The sequence below is a fragment of the Drosophila suzukii genome, chromosome Y (assembly GCF_043229965.1).
Source record: "Drosophila suzukii chromosome Y, CBGP_Dsuzu_IsoJpt1.0, whole genome shotgun sequence".
Lineage (NCBI taxonomy): Eukaryota > Metazoa > Arthropoda > Insecta > Diptera > Drosophilidae > Drosophila > Drosophila suzukii.
In genome coordinates, this window is record NC_092085.1 from 5,174,722 (window position 1) to 5,189,073 (window position 14,352).

General features: G+C 37.4%; 1 long non-coding RNA gene across 1 annotated transcript; it reads right to left on the reverse strand.

The window, feature by feature from the left end:
- Positions 1-718: 718 nt before the first annotated feature.
- Positions 719-5,823, reverse strand: LOC139353544 (uncharacterized). The gene is made up of 2 exons (XR_011604851.1): positions 5,531-5,823; positions 719-4,828 (listed from the first exon to the last, which is right to left on the reverse strand). It is a non-coding gene; the product is annotated as an uncharacterized lncRNA (long non-coding RNA).
- Between the last annotated feature and the right edge of the window lie 8,529 nt (positions 5,824-14,352).

Genomic DNA, 14,352 nt, shown 5'->3' on the forward strand with positions numbered 1-14,352 from the left:
GGTTTTCGCGGTCTGTGGGCGTTTAAGTGGGCGTGGCAATCGATAGGTATTGATGAGAACAATACATTTCAGTTAAAATTTTTTATCTAGCATCAAAACTGTAGGAGTTACAGTTTTGGGCGGTTTGTGGGCGTTAGAGTGGGCGTGGCAGTCTACTGAAACAAACTTGCGCTGCGTAAGAAGATCAGGAATCTGTACGCCAAATCTCAATAGCCTAGCTCTCATAGTTTCAGCGTTCATCCGGACAGACAGACGGACAGACGGACGTGGCTAGATCGACTCGGCTAGTGATCCTGATCAAGAATATATATACTTTATGGGGTCGGAAACGCTTTCTTCTGCCTGTTACATACTTTCCGACGATTCTAGTATACCCTTTTACTCTACGAGTAACGGGTATAATGATTAAGAAAAAACATAATTTAAGCAAAGTAATTTTAATGCATCCTAACAGCTATCAGAAATTGATAAACAATGATAGAGGAAATGAATTAATAAATATAAAATTTTTACCAATATTAAATAATAACAAAATAAGTGATTTCGATAAATGGATCAAAATTCGTCAAGAATTAAGTTACTATCAAAATAAAAAACGTAATAAATCATGGAATTTTCAAAATGAACAAAAAGCGAATCCTATTACAACCAAAACAATTGAATCCCAAACCACTGATTGGATTGATATTGTAATACTCCAGTAATAACACGTGTATAGTAGTTTTAATAACTTTTATTAAACAGTCGCTATTGCTCGCTACCGCTCGCTTTCGTTGCTTATCGTCGACTCCTTCTTGAACTCAACATACGACGCGATTCAACACGCGTCGTGGTGAGTTTATGTATCCAGTGTTGGGCTCGAATCCCGATCAGCTGACACGGGTTCCCACATCTCTCCTTTTTTTTTCAGACGCAGTTTTAGACCTCCCTGTGGCATCTGTGAGGTGAGCTCCGCGTCAATTGGTTTGGCCGGGAATGATTCATCAGTCCTTTTCGGGGACTGGCCCTTCTCTGGCTGAACTGCAGCAGAGGATTCGACTTTCTTGAGGTGACTGGCGTTCCTGGTATACGACTTCCCATTTCCGGTTACCTGGACCACATCACCGTCTCTGCTGGTCACCTCGTAAACCGTTGGATCGAACGTTGGTGTTAGCTTGTGGGGGATAATAACATTTTTAATTAGAACCCTGTCACCTACAGTTAATTGAATATCTTTTGCTCCTCTAGCTGCATCTGCTACCTTCTTCCCTTTTTCTTTCTGGCACATGTCCTTATCTCTTTCCTCCGAGTCCACATCCTGATCCAAAATATCCTCAATTCCGGGAATTTTATCTCGAATCGTCCGATTGTACATCAGCTGGGTTGGAGCTGCACCCGTTGTACTATGCGGTGTTACATTATACATAAGAACGAACTTTTGCAACTCCTTCTTATTGTTACTTCTACTCGCATATGCGATTTTGAGACGTTTAACCAGCGATTTATTCATATTCTCCACCTCGCCGTTCGCTTGTGGCCAATATGGAGGAGTTGTACGCAACTCGATCCCGTTTGTTGTACAAAATTCTTTGAATTCCGCGCTTATAAACTGGCGACCGTTGTCCGCTGTTAATGTTTGGGGAAAACCTAGCCTTGCGAAAATTTCCTCCATCTCGTTTATTATAGTCTTTGATGTGATGCTCCTCGTTATTTTGTACTCCATATATCGAGAGTAATAATCGATTAGTACCAAAATGTATTCTCCGTTTGGTAGCGGGCCTAACAGATCGGTTGCCAAACACTTCCATGGGCCATTTGGAAACGAGTGCCTCTTCATTGGGGCCGGACGTACCGGAGCAGACACCAAAATGCAGCTACGACAGGTTTTAACGAACTCTTCAGCTTCTCTGTCCATTCGTGGCCACCATACTTTCGATCGGAGTCGCCGCTTCATTGCAGTCTCGCCTGGGTGACCCTCATGTGCTAACTCCAACACTTTCCGTCGCAGATTTTTCGGAATCACTATCTTTGTTCCTCTTAGCAGCAAATTACCGAGCGTCGACACTTCAAATCGAAACGGATAGAATGGACTCGATGTAGCTAGCTTCCACGAATCCTCCTTTAGGCACGTCATTGCATCCATTATCCCCTCATCATGAGTACTACTTTCTGCTATCTCTGAGATTGATAACGAAACTGGAATTGAATTTGAGACGATATGAAAAATGTTTTTCTCCCCCTGCCAATCGAATGAGTTTGACTCGGTTTCCTGGGACAGTCTCGACAATGAGTCTGCGATGTTTTCTTTTCCTGGCTTATACACGACTCGGAAACGGTAAGATTGTAGGCGTAGAAGCCACCTTTCGATGCGGGCTGGAGGTCTGGAAGTGGGCTTAAATATAGCCTCCAGAGGTTTGTGGTCTGTTACTAGGTCAAATTCTAATCCGATCAAATAAAAATAAAACTTTTCTACCGCCCAGACTAACGCGAGACTTTCCTTTTCTGTTTGAGAGTACCTTTTTTCTACCTCCGATAAACTCTTGCTGGCGAACGAGATAATACGGGGAATTTTATCTTTGTCTAGTTGCACCAATACCGCTCCTAACGCTACCGGACTAGCGTCCGCAATCAACTTAGTCCGATCAGTCAAGGTAAAATAGGACAGCATGGGGACTACTGAAACCTTTTCCTTTAATTGTTTAAAAGCTAACTTCTGCGCCTCACCCCATATGAATTTCTCGTTCAATTTGAGCAATCCTCTCAATGGCTCTGTCGTATCCGCCAAGTCTGGTATAAACTTTCCAACATACGTGACCAAACCCAAAAAGCTGCGGACCTCTTCCTTATTTTTGGGTTCTCTAAAGTTTTGTATTATCTCAATCTTGCCTGGATCCGCCTCAATCCCCTTGTCAGAGAGGATATGACCAAGAAATTTCAGCTTAGTTGTCCGCCAAACACACTTCTCCTCGTTGAGCATCACATTACGGCCCACAAAAACATCTTTCACCGCGCTCAGCGCCATGTCGTGCTCCTCGAGGGTATTGCCAAAAACTATAACATCGTCAATATAGTTTATGGCATTTGGGCACTGTGCCAGCATCTCCTCCATAAGCCTCTGGAAAATCTCCGGAGCTGAGTTCACTCCAAATAGCAACCTCTTATACCTGAACAGCCCACGATGTGTAATGAATGTCGTTATCTCCCGGCTCGCAACGTCAAGCTCAAGTTGATGATAGGCGTTCTTTAGATCAAGCCGAGAAAAGTATTTAGCGTTCTTCAATTTGGTCATCAATGAGTCGAACGTCGGAAGAGGATAATTTTCCCTTTTTATGGCCTTATTGGCTCTGCGCATGTCCAAACACATTCGAATATCTCCACATTCTTTAAACACGATGACCACTGGCGATATCCAAGCGCTCGGCCCAGTTACCGGCTCTATAATATCAAATTTTAGGGCTTCCTCTAGTTTTGCGTTTACCTTGTGCTCCAGCGCCGTCGGGACTCGCCTCATGGGTTGTTTGACAGGCACCACCGTTGGATCAATTGAAAGCCTTATCTGAACATCTTTCCATTTGGGGAACGACCCAATCTGCTCAACTCGATTTATGTTTAACCCTAGTTTTAAAACATTGAGTTGTATCGCAGTGTCACATCCTAGTAGTGATTGTCTGCTGTTTTCTATGACGTAAAACGTAGCAATTACCTCCGGGTCCCTTTTTACGCTTATCGGAGCTTCAAATACTCTTAATATTTTGAGAGGTTGATCAGAAGCATAAGAACGGAACTGGTTCGATGATTTAGTGCGCATGTTGAAAATGGTTGCCTGGTCGTCGATAAGTTTCTGCCAATCTGCTTGACTGCATAGATTGTGTTTGGAACCAGAGTCGATAACCATTTCCATTGTCCTGCCGCCGACTTTGCATGGAATAATCTCGTCATTATTCCCCTTGGTGGCTACTCGAAAACAATCAGAGTTTGCTGACTTTTCTCCGTCGTGCACACACTCACAATTAACCAGCCTGATGTGTGTGTCTGTACGCCGTGGCCGTTTTGCCCAAGGCCCGTCCGCGTCGTGGTTGCCTGCTCTTATTTTGGTCTTGCATTTCCGTGCGAAGTGTCCAATCTTTGAGCATTTCCTGCATGTGGCGCTTCGTGCTGGGCAATCTGGGCTGTTCTCCCTATGTCCCTTTCTCCCGCAACGACCACATTCTTGCAGTGTATCAGGGTTTCGTGCCTTTTGATGTGAAACTCTCTGAATTGTGCTTTGTTGGCCAGCTGCACCCATCGTCTCTGTCTGCCTGTTAACCTGCTCTTCAATGTGACACATCTTTACAAAATCATTTAAAGTAAATTCGTTCTCCAAGAGCTTCCTTTTTAAGTCCACCGGCGCCCAGACATCTATGATTTTGTCTTTGAGACAGATCTCCTCAATTTCCTTCTTGGTTTCGCCGAAAGAGCACTTTGCAACTTGTCGACGCAAGCGCATTAAGAATTCGGTAAAGCCTTCACCTTCCACAGGAACCATAGTCCGGAAAAGGTGCCTCTCGAAAACCGAGTTCCGTTGTGGAGAAAAATACTCGGTTAATTTCTCCACTAGAGGTGTAAAAATGTCATTATTGGCTTCCTCGTCGAACGCAACAAGTGCCCCGGGTAAGTTGTACACCACTGCCTGCAACTGCGGTCCACCCAGGTGCAGCAACTTATTTCGCTTTTTGTACACAGACGTTATCTCCTCCGACTCTATGTAGATGGTAAAAGAGCGCAGCCATGTCTCCCACTCATTTCTCCACAACGCCTTGTCAAATGCTTGAAATAGAAATGGTTTTAGCTCCGCCATTTCGGTAGATTACTGAAATTCAAGAAAAATAATAACAATCAACTTTTTTTTTTCAGCTCCAATAATAACAATTCGTTGTTATTATCATTTGCTTTATTTTCAACTCCACCACGCTCTTAAACATGCGCTTTTGCTATGCCTTTTTGCATTCGCTTTTGCACTTACATCTCTCTCTCATCTACCACCACCTCTTTCTTATTTTTCTTTTCGTGGTGTGTTTCTTCTCTTTAGATCTGCAGGAATTTAATCCGCACACTTGCTTCAACCTATTTTTCGTGGCGTGGTCGAAACTTTTCCCGTTTCCTTTTTCTTGTCTCTTCTTTCCTTTTTTTTTTTCTTTTCTTCTTTTTTTTTTTTTTTTTTTTTTTTTTTTTTTTTTTTTTTTTTTTTTTTTTTTCCTTCATCAGCCTGAATTTAATCGGCTCTCGATGAACGGACGTGATCGAAACTTTTCCAGTTTCCTTTTTCTTGTCTCTTCTTTTCTTTTTATTTCATCAGCCTGAATTTAATCGGCTCTCGATGAACGGACGTTTTACCCACTTATTCGTTTTGTGGCGTACCAAGCTTGCATATTCACACATTTACATACAACTACACATCGCATGTACATTTCGCACATACATGAGCGCTGCACGTGCAGGAATATATATACATACATATATGTATGTATCTCTATTCCCTTTTCCAGCTTATGCACTTTTTTTTTTTCTTTACCTGCATTCGTTGGCAGCGGTCGTTTATTTTATTAATACTCAGTAGTCTTTCTTATCCGTCAGTAATAGATTTTAATCCTCGTCGCCAATGTAATACTCCAGTAATAACACGTGTATAGTAGTTTTAATAACTTTTATTAAACAGTCGCTATTGCTCGCTACCGCTCGCTTTCGTTGCTTATCGTCGACTCCTTCTTGAACTCAACATACGACGCGATTCAACACGCGTCGTGGTGAGTTTATGTATCCAGTGTTGGGCTCGAATCCCGATCAGCTGACACGGGTTCCCACAGATATAAAACCCAGCACATCAAAATCAACATCAAAGTACGATCACTCACGTCCGGAAAAATTTGAGTTTCCCGATTTACCACCTGAAAGTGATAATGAGGATTTTAGTTCAAATAAAAAAGAAAATGTTGTATCAGATAAACGAAAAGTGAGTGATACCTCTTTTTTAGATAGTGAAACAGATAAAAAGAAAATAGGATTAGAGAAACCAGTGTTCAAAGTGAAGCTTAATGAACGACAACGCAAATTCAAAGCAAAACTACAAAAATTGAAAACGGAAACTTTACCTTATCAAAATTTTAAATATGTAACAGGACGTGAAAGGTTAATGCGATCGGTTAGAACAAAAAATTCAGTACTGGTAAAAATAAATTAAATTGGATTTCCTATCATTAACTTCCATAAAAATCAAATATGGGTTATTTAAATGAGATTTTTATCACATTGTTAAGTAATGACTCAATGAATGTATTTCCTGACAACGTAAAGTGTGCATTTACAAACATTGTTAACATTCCAGAAGACATGAACGATGATTGGGAAGACGGTATTTCAGACATATATTTGAATAATTACATTAAATATACACCTAACCAAGATAAAAATGTCGTTGAAGAAAACGAGTTTGTTAGTCTTGTAAATGCTGAAACATTTAGGTATAAAAATGTATCCGTTCAAACGAATATTCCTGAAAATGGATTGATTTTTATTTACACTGACATAATAAAACCAAGGTCAGGAGGTACTAAAAGGCCTTGCTCTCATTTCTCGGCTCTGCTTTTGTTTCAGCCAGCGCCAAGAATGAGAAAGCAACACATAAAATAGACAAAAAACATTTATATTTATGTATGCTTGCTAAACATACACAATTTTAAGGCACATTCTGTGTTTCAAAATATTTGGTTGAATAACTTTGTTTGAAAGAATTCTATTTTCCGCGGATATTAGATTGCAATTTTTTACGTCCACACACATGCATAAATACATATGTATGTATGTATGTCGTTTTCTGGCTCTAGTGCAGTGGTCGGCACACACATACCATCACAAGTTTGCCTTGCATTAGTGTGAGTGTAACAAACACGAAGTTTGCGCGCGGCGTGCTGAAGCGAGACGTTTCTCTGCTTTGCACTGAGATCCTCTGCCGCAGCAACAAAAAAGCGCCCCGAAGTTGAGAAAAAAATGACCCGAAGACCCATGCCGAAGTCAAACGAACATGTACGTTATACGTGAGCGAGCAGAGGATGGGCAGAACACTTCCCTATGCTCACTAGATAGGCCGCTGCCGACCACTGCTCTAGTGTCAAGGCTTGTCCTAACTACTTTGGTTTGAGAGCATTGGACTGAAAACGGAAAAGTTTCTTTGGGACAATCTATAGGTATTTATTAAGCTAATTCATATTCTTTGAAAGAGATAAATAAAGATGTACAGATCTTTAAAGGTTTTTGCCCGTCAATGGGACAAATGGATAAAGGGTTCATTATTCAATAGAATAAGTTAGCCGCGCACTTTATTTTCTATCTAGCATCAAAACTGTAGGAGTTACATTTTAGGGCGGTTTGTGGGCGTTAGAGTGGGCGTGGCAGTCTACTGAAACCAACTTGCGCTGCGTAAGAAGCTCAGGAATCTGTACGCCAAATCTCAATAGCCTAGCTCTCATAGTTTCCGAGATCTCAGCGTTCATCCGGACAGACGGACAGACGGACAGACGGACATGGCTAGATCGACTCGGCTAGTGATCCTGATCAAGAATATATATACTTTATGGGGTCGGAAACGCTTCCTTCTGCCTGCTACATACTTTCCGACGAATCTAGTATACCCTTTTACTCTACGAGTAACGGGTATATATATCACTAATAAATCAACACCTTAAGATGAGCAAACAACAAGTTGTCGATAAAATTCATAAGGCAGCGCGAAAAAACTTTATACGGCGAAAGTTCGTTCAAAAAGGGATAAATGACACATGGCAAATTGATTTAGTTGAAATGATACCGTTTTGGAAAGAAAAGAAGGGTTTTAGATATTTACTGACCGTTATTGACACGTTCTCAAAGTATGCAAATTAAATTCGTCGTTAATAGATGAATTACGAAAAATTTATTTTTAATTTTTAAAACTTGGGTGATAAACCTTTATTCTTAAACTGAATTAATACAAGACACTTTTTAAAAATTGTGAACCGATCGCGGTCTCGGGTAAAATAGGACTGAATCTTAATTCTAAAAAATTCTCCAATGAACCTCGGCCAGAAGCTTTCCTTTTCTTAAGCTTCCAGAACTTTAATTTTTGTTTAAAATAAAAGCTTATGCTGAAACTGTCGCATCTCATTGTGAAATGAAATTATGCTGACCGATGCAATTTGATTGAAAATCGGAACGCAATATGTTCTGAACTTAGAACGCAATACTGTGGGCTTTGAACGGAAAAGTTTGGGCTTCGAACGGAAGCTTGTGTTTACTTTACGATTGGCTTATTTATCTTAGCAGGACGGTCAAGCGCGGCCCTCGAAATGAATGGCAAAGGCAAAGGCAGAATCTTAAACAAAGGCAAAGGCAATGTCGCTGAAGGCAAGGGTAACATAGCTGAGATTGAATTCAAAAATTTGTTTATAAATTCCATAAGTGGAACCGTTTCACGGGTTGGATAACTCTCCCCCTTCTAAAATGGATCGTCCCGATTCAATTTGAAATTCATTTAATTGATCTCTTAATTCTGTTAAAAAATTTTCTTGGTTAATAGATTTTTCTGGTTCTGGCCGTTGTTTTTTGGTTATAAATAATATGACATTTTTGTATTTTATAATAAGTAAAAAAATCAAATATATAATGATTAAAATTAATAATATAAAGGTAAGAGATATTTTGGTATTATTAATTTTAATGAAAGGATTTAAAATGTTTATATTATCTAAAGAAAGTTCTGAGTTATTTGATAATATGTAATCGAATATTTCATAATTTTTGAAGTGGTTCGTGGTTAAGTAGTAAAGAATTTTGTTTTCCAAATTGGTATAAGAAATATTATTAATTTCGGTTGTACCATTAAATGTTATCAAAAATGAACCGTTTGAATGAGAGTTGTTCCCAATATTGTTATCATTTATAAGAATGGCACCATTTTGTATGATGTCTATTTTTTTATTTTTCTCTCTTATTTTTTTACAAGTGGATTTCTCGCCATTTAATAAGCGGGTAAAACAAGTTTTTTCATTATTTAAAGTGCAATAATTATTAAAAAGTTCGCTCTTAAAGTTAGACATTTCATAAAACATATTTGCGCATTTTGCGACTTGATTGCTTAATACTAGTTTCCCATCGATTTGGGAAATCGCTCTAGCGTAATATATTTCGCATCTGTTTTTTATTATTGGGTATTTTATATAAATTATTACAAGTTATTTATGCAGTGCGATTTTAAAAACAGAGATGTCCATTAGGTCAGCGATAATTACTGGTTTTTGTTCATGTCTTAATATTTCCATGATGTCATCATTGTTTAATATTTTGGTATTAAAAACGTCAATTTTTGCTAGTGTGATTGTGTCAATTAAATTTTGCAGATCAAATGTTAATAATCGTAAGCGATGTTTTCGCAGTGGTAAATCTTGATCAATAAAAACATTTTTAAAATCATCAGAAAGAGATTATATTTCTTTTAACATTTCCACACAGTGCCTATCTCATTTATCCCCCTTTTTGACCTAGTTGATATTAATTGGGATAAAATTAATTCGGTTACTTCTATGTCATATTTAATTTCCCATTGTGACCTTTTATTAGTATCCCTTTTTATATTATCTGATTCCAATTTTATTATTTCTTTATAAAAACTTAAGTTAGTTACGTGGAATAATTCTTCGTATGAATCGTACGTCAATACGTCTTTATTGTCCTTGAATAAAAGATACTCGTGACTTGTATAGTCTATTATTTCTGATTTTGTTAATAAAATAAGGTGTAATATGAGCACCTGATAAAACATTTTCTGGAAAAGGAAAAAAAAGTAACATATAAATTTTTAGAATTTTATATTATCTTTGTGGATAATTCTATTTCTATTGTTGATTATTATTTTGTTAGGTAAATTTTCTTTAACTACTTGTTTTTTATATCTAGTTTTAAGTTTATTTCTTTCCCCGTGTTTCTTTTCATAAATTACCTGTCCTACATGATATACTTTTTCTTTTCTGTTTTCATTATGTGTTTCTAACATTTTCTCTTGTGTATTTTTTAAAATTTGAGGAATGTTATCGTGCTCTATTTTATTATATAGTACGTCAAAAGGTTTTTGGTTCGTTGTAGAATGAATGCTCTTATTATATTCTTGAGCGGCTCTTATTACTATTTCGGAATAGTCGGTTAGATTAAATTCTTCTTTAATGCATCGATCTAATTCTGTTAGTGTAGAATGTGCCCTTTCAACTTGTCCGTTTGAGGTACTGTGCCTCGGGTCTGCGTAATGTAAAGTTAAACCGCACCTTTGTGCAAAAGATTTAAATTGGGCCGAGGTAAAGCTTGGTTCATTATCGGTCATTATTACTTTGGCTTGTGGAAATTGTTGAAGAAGTTCCATTACTTTGTTTTCGATATTTAATTTATTTTGGATTTCTTTTACTACTAAAAATTTTGAGTAAGCGTCAATACAAGTTATGAAAGTTAGACTTTGCGCGTAATATATGTCGATGTGTACATTTTCGCCTTCTTTACTCGGGATTGGGGCTTCTCCAATTGGAATTTTAGTTGGGTGTCTGTTATATTTGTTTTCATTGCAAATTTTACAATTTTTTATATATTCTTTTAATTTTGTAAGTAAGTTTGGCCAATAATACAATCTACTGATTTGTTTATAATTTTCGTCAAGTCCCCTGTGTGCTCTGCAATGTGTTTCTTCGATTATAAGTGCTCTGTCCTCAGGAGTTTCTACATCTTGGACAAATATTTTTGTATACAAAAATTTATTCACAAAATTACCTTTAAGTGGTTTTTGAATTCTATAAAAGTTCTCTAAAGTACAATGAATACCTACCGTTAAATTAGGAGGAATATATTCTCTTAAGATTGATACCAAATTTTCGGGAGTGTCAAATTCTATTATATGTCTGGTATTTTCGAATATATTAATTGACTCATGTATTGTATACCTCCCCGTTGCTAATAGCAATTGTTGCTTAAACTGGTTTAAGGGTTTACGGGTTTCTTATATAACATTCTCAAAACTACTCTCTGCTGAATGCTGAGTGTTTTGATCTGAGACCGATTCGTTACTGTCAGTTAAGTTGTTGATCTGAATTTTTGATAAGGCGTCTGCAACTACATTAGTTGTACCTGGCTTATAAATGACTTTGGGAGTGAAACTTTCTATGAAGGAGTACCAGCGTTTCATTTCAATATTAGGATTTTTATCAGAGATTGCGAAAGATAATGGTTGATGATCGGTTTGGATTTCGATTCCAATCACTCCGTATAAGTAATTTCTTAGATTTTTAAGAGCCCATACTATGGCTAAAAGTTCCTTCCTATTAGTTGCATAAACTTGTTCCGTTTTAGTCAAGGTTTTTGAAATAAAAGTAATTGGTTTACCTTCTTGAGATAATACTGCACCAATTGCGACGTCCGAAGCGTCGGTGGTCAGGGTAAATTTTTTATTATAATCCGGTTGAACTAATTCTTTCAGCTCGTTAAAAGCTTTAACAGCTTGGTCATCCAGCTGAATTAACATTTTTGTTGACATACTTTTTGAAATTTTGCCATTATGACCTCCAAGATATTTTGTTAGAGGTTTGGCTATAGAGGCGTAATTTAAAACAAATTTTCTATAATAGCCCGTAAGGCCTAAGAAACTTCTTAGTTCCCGAATATTTTTTGGAAGCGGATATTTAATTATGGTGTCAATTTTTTCTGGGTCTGTCTTGATGACGTTATAAGATACGATGTATCCTAGAAAACTGGTTTCGCGTTTAAAAAACTTTGGTTTTCCAAAGAGATTTTCATGGTTGCCTTTAATAATATATTTATAATTTTGTTTAAGTCTTTATAATGTTGTTCAATCGAGTTTGAGAATATTATAATGTCGTCCATGTAGACATGACATGTTTTCCCTATTTGTTCTCTTAGGATGTCGTCCATTGCTCTCTGAAAAATTCTTGGTGCATTTGTTAGTCCGAATGGCATTCTTAAAAATTCGTATATTCCATTATTTATTGAAAAGGATGTTTTTTCTACATCAGATTCTTTCATTAATATCTGATGAAAACCTGATTCTAAATCTATTGTTGAAAAATATCTTGCTTTTCCCAAATTAGATAGAATTACTGATGGGTCTTGCATTGGGTACCTGTCAGGTATGGTATTTTCATTTAATTTTTTATAGTCAATGACGAGTCTTAATTTACGGCTTCCGTCTTGATTTTCTCCTTTCTTTGGTACTACCAGAACTGGTGAATTATAAGGGCTTCGACTAGGCCGTATAATTTCCTCTGCTAACATTCTACTGATTTCGCTGTTCACGAAGTCGGTGACAGAAAAAACGTACGGATATTGTTTCCCGTATATTGGCCTGTCGTGAATAAGATTTATTTCCCCCTTTATGTCTGTTCTAAAAGGAATTTGCATATTTATCTTTGAATGCTCTTTTTCAATATAGAGAACTATTTTTTCCTTTAGTCCGTCTAATTGATCAGTACCTATATTGTTTATCTGTTGTTTGTCGGATACCTCAACGACGGCGGGCTTGAAATTTTTATATTTCAAACGATTTTTATTTATTTGATTTTTGACGGTAATTACTTCGTCGGCACTCACAGGATTTTGAATTCCCAAGATAATTGTATTTTTATTGACGGTATTTACTTCGTCGGCACTCTCAGGATTTTGAATTCCTAAGATAATTGTATTTTTATTGACGGTATTTACTTCGTCGGCACTCTCAGGATTTTGAATTCCCAAGATATTTGTATTTTTATTGACGGTATTTACTTCGTCGGCACTCTAAGGATTGTGAATTCCCAAGATATTTGTATTTTTATTGACGGTATTTACTTCGTCGGCACTCTCAGGATTTTGGTTTCCCAAGCTTTTTTCACTATTTATTATTTAATGAATCTGTGTTTTCGCTATTTTTTCATCAAAATATTTTTTTATAATAAATTCTTTTAACGGAAGAATATTATTTTCTTCAATTAAACTTATTTCATTTTTTTCCTCATTGTCATAATATTTTAACTTTCTGTTTTCCCTTTATATTCCAAGACTCCCTTTTCTATATTTATTATAGCTCCAATTTTTCTTAATAAATTAAATCCAATTAGCAGATCGGATTCTAATCCTTCGATTTCATAAAATAATTGTCTTGTTTCAAATATATTTATAATATGGTAATACCTAATAATTGAATACCCATGAACTGTAGTTACCTTTTTGTATATTGATAACTCATTTTTATTTTCGAAAATTACCTTTTTTATATAACAAGCAGTGGCTCCTGTATCTATTAAAATCTTTAACTGCTTCTTGGTTTTTCGGTCTGTCCTATTTAAATAGGGCATTGCCCTGTAGGGGTCTGGTCTAAAAAATGATCTTCGTTGATATTGTTTAATCTGGTTACTTTATTAGCTGGCTAATTTACTGTTCCTTCTGGTTCCCTTTTCTGAGCTTGAGTTTGCTCTTTATTTTGATTAGCGCGATAGTAATTTGATCGATTTATATTTTGATTATAATTATTATTGTATCTACCTCGATTATTATTTGCCTGCCAATTATTATTCGGCTATCGATTATAACTAGGTTTATTCTGGAGTTGAATCGATGGGTCAACATCCATTGGCTCGACGGCTTGTTGCTTTTGATTATTATTATGATTATCGTTTTGCCAAAAATTTCCCTTTTGTGGCTGTTCGTACCCAAAGGTACTCAACATGACCACACCCAACAAATCAAGCAGTAGCCAAGTTGGGAACAGTACCAGGCGCTCAGCAGCACCCACTGCATATGAGAATGGCTGATCAGCATATTATATGTCTCACTAACTCACCGTCTCACCGACTCAACGGCACACTGACCGGCCAATGCAGTCAGCACATTTTGCAGTGTCTGCCGAGCCAACTACACAAACTGCTACCATAATCAAAACTCCCTGACCTACCTACCTACTTTAGAATATAGCTCATTCACTAATCATTACACTAAACTTCCGTGTTCCAAGTAGTATATAAACATGTACCAAATGAAGAATAAATCAGTTATCAACACACCTCTTAACTCCGCGGTTCTACTTCCTACATCTGGGAATAGGGCTCGTAATACACTATCTCAACTAGCAGCTAACCACGTTAGCTCTACCCCAGCGCAGTTCCGCATCGCCTGTGGTCCGGCATTGCAGTAACCATCGTTACCATTGCCGCGACGCGATCGTCCTGCCAGCAAAGCGTCCCCGTGCCAGCGACAAGTGCTCATTACCCCCTTGTCCCGCGGTGTGACCCGGAAGTGTCTACTTCGGTTAGGCACAAACATTGGTGACCCCGACGTGAT